At 32.7% G+C, this 3,571-nt stretch overlaps 1 non-coding gene across 1 annotated transcript; it reads left to right on the plus strand.

Moving 5' to 3' along the window:
- Nucleotides 1-2,367: 2,367 nt before the first annotated feature.
- TRNAA-UGC (transfer RNA alanine (anticodon UGC)) lies at nt 2,368-2,440 on the plus strand. The gene has a single exon. It is a non-coding gene; the product is annotated as a tRNA-Ala (tRNA).
- The last annotated feature ends 1,131 nt before the right edge of the window (nt 2,441-3,571 follow it).

A 3,571-nucleotide genomic window follows, 5' to 3' on the forward strand; every position in this document is an offset into this window, starting at 1 on the left:
TTTTGGTAAGTGTTTTCTTATTAATTTAACGAGGTTTCACCATTTCGCACATACTATTAATTCAATATAATAAATTAAACTATAAAAGTATGTTTTAAAACTATTTTTTCGCAGCACCCTCATAATTTTGTTTAGTTTTTTTTGTGTTTGTTTACGAATTTACCATTGTCACGTCACTTCCTCAGAGCTTTTCCAATTCCTTATAGTTGAACGAGTTCTGCAAAGACCCTCTCTACAGAAATCATGATCATTTTATGAAAGTTGTATTTTCTTGTATTTTTTCAACCACACCTCCTTTTGTGGTCATTTGATGATTTTTCCCATTAAAGAACCTCAATGCTAGAATGATAAGAATCACCATAAGTTTTTTGATAAAGTAAATATCGAGGTGTGGATTTTTGTTTCCAATGAGAGAGATAGAGTATTAAGTTTTTTTTCCCTTCAAAATCCGTTGTTTTTATTAGGGATGAACATCGGAACCAGGTACCCGCTTTTGGAACCGCAACCGTCTCGGAACTGCCGGTTCTGGAATTGGAACCGCCTTAAGTGGTTTTGGTTCCGGTTCCTAAAGTTATGGAACCACCTTCAGCGGTTCTGGTTCCAATTCTCATTTTTTTGGAACCGCTACCCGTTGGATACCAACCGAAACCAGTTTATATATATATATATATATATATATATATATATATATATATATATATATATATATATTAGTATTTCAATATAAATATGTGTGTGTTACTTAGACTGGTTTAGAATATATTGGTCCGATTCTGTCCCTCTTTGGTCTGAATTGATTCGATTTGGATCGAACTAAGTTGCGGTTTTTTTGACAAAAGTTAGCAAAGTTAATGTAACCGGATTACCCGCTCCCGGAACCGGAATCGTCGGTTCCGAGACTGGTTCCAAAAATTTAAGTACCGCCTAGAGCGGTTCCTGTTCCGATTCTAACTTTCTAGGAACCGTCAGTTCCGATTCTTGCCAAATGAAGCGGGTAAATGAAGCGAGTACCCGCCTATGCTCATACCTAGTTTTTACTCTTTAGTGATACAAATAGCACCTCTATGTATCCTATTCTTTTAGTTTAAAGCTCTTGACGAAACGTGGTAGAGATACGAGAGACAAGAGAATGAAGAGATTGGGGGATTTTTGTCAAATATATTTTCTTCCATCGAGTTCCACCCTTTTGGGTGGGACTACAAGTTTCGTCCTTTTTGGGTGGAGCTAAAATCTAACAATTAGAATAATCTTGTTGACTTCGTTAAAATTTTATATTGTTATTTTCCCATTCATGCCAAATGCTATTTGATAGGACCTTGTTTTGTTCTATCATAGTCTCGTATCTTACCTAAGGGTTTTAAATCATACAACATATATACAACTTAAAATTACTTCTCAAATAGCTAAATGCATCATCATGATGAACATGCAATTGGTTTATTATTAGGCATTCTATGATTTCAATGGATAGTAAAGAAGTTTCCAATTTCTTAATTTATTTCAAACATCCAAAACTTGAACTAAATTGTGTATTTATTACTTTGTTCGGTTGCTAAAACCTAAAACTCGAAATTCTATGTATGAAATCGGACATTAAAAAAATACAAATGCATGTCTTTCCTCTAGCCACTTGCATGCACATTGGGCACCTTAAAAATTCATTCCCATACACATCTATCGCCGGTGAGCACTTTTAGATTTCTCCATTGTCACTAAAAAGTCAAAATTGACTTGGGCTTCTTCCATCTATCTCTGTCGATCAATAATGAGATTCTTCTAAAGAAATAGTCTTCTTTTATTTGACGATCCAATTGCAGATAAAGGGCCGATTCAAGTCAATTTGAAGCACCTCACAAAAAAAAATAAAAAATAAAATAAGACCCTTTTCCGCCTCTACCTATGGCAATTTAATACCCAAAGCTTTTTTTATTTCTATAATAATATAAACAAATACATAAAAATGGGTCAGAAAATTTGGAGGCCCTAAGCCATCGCCAATATTGCCCAACTCTCTGACCTTATGTAGATCTACACACATACAAAGCAAGAAATTGATATAATTATCGTTGAATTTATTATTATAATGTTTTCTTATTTAGTAAAAGAATAAATGAATCAACCTCCGTTTTAATTAGGTAGTTGGATGGACCTCGTGATAATAATCAAATACCTGAAATACCCTTTGATAAAGTATAGTTGGAATCACTTACGTTCGTAATCTGCTCATTTGTATTTTGCAATGATCTTTAACAAATAAATAAGTTTACAAACAAAATACATAAGTGTTGTATTTTATCTGAAAAAAGACTGATTCGAAAATTTATTTATAGTCATAGTTACATTTAGATTTACAAAGAAAAACACAACGGGGATGTAGCTCAAATGGTAGAGCGCTCGCTTTGCATGCGAGAGGCACGGGGTTCGATCCCCCGCATCTCCAATTGTCTCATATTTTAGTTATGCATCTCCATTATTTTGGACAAATTCTCATGAAAAATGTATTTTTCATTCATTTTTTATTCTTAAATTTAACGTTTAACAGTCTATATATTACAACAAGTGATATATATAATAAAATAAACGATATGATTTCCTCCAAATTGTTGGACTTATTAGTAATGCGTTTTTTATTTGATAAATAATTCCTTGTTTCACTATAAAACTTTTTTTTCATGGGCTCTTTAAACATTAGCTTTGGAAGTATTGTTCGCTCCGAAACAAAGTATATACAGAATAAACATATTATTTGGTCTAAGTTCTACTTTAATCACTTATATATGAGAAAAAGTCGACTAAAATATGTTTATTTAAGGAAATATCTTAGAAAACCCAACATATTATTTAATGATGCCCAAGAAAATTGGTTGAATAGTCTGCATGGAGTTAATACAATTACATGACATTTTATTGAACGGCGGTTTGATGTAGCGGACAGTGACATCGATATGATAGAATGTCATAACACCCAATGAACCCGCGTTCGATCTCTCCATGAAAAGATAACAACATCTTTAGCAACCTAGTTTTCCATTAAATGACTTCACTGTTTTGGACACATATAAAACTTGACACCATTCCCCCAGAAACTCCTGATTTATTTATTAGAAAGAAGATGAGAGAAAAGAGACGAAGATTTATGTCAATCTTGCTTAGAAACTATGCTCCCAAAAATACACTCCAATGGTAAAACACTAAACCACATCACCTCATCTTCCTTGTCCTAATGAATAGAAAATAGTGTCATAAGAACCAGGCCCACCGAGCTTCATAAGATATGGGGATTCCAACCACTACCAAAAACATGATCTCCTAAACACTTATGTATTTGCTATTTTTTTTGAACAATTAAATTTTGATAAAAACAACATAATCAAGAAGCTAGTGAGAAAAATAAATAACAAATAGTCGTACATAAGTGGATTTTCATTCATTGGAAACAAGAAATTTTTATCTAGAAAACAAATTAAAAGCATGGATAACAATACTTTAAAAAATATGATTCTTACGCATCTTGAAACCGACTGATGATACTGTTCCAATATTACCATATCACCTGTGACACAAACAATCT

The sequence above is a fragment of the Lactuca saligna genome, chromosome 3, assembly GCF_052625555.1.
Source record: "Lactuca saligna cultivar CGN05327 chromosome 3, ASM5262555v1, whole genome shotgun sequence".
In the NCBI taxonomy this organism is placed as follows: Eukaryota; Viridiplantae; Streptophyta; class Magnoliopsida; order Asterales; family Asteraceae; genus Lactuca; species Lactuca saligna.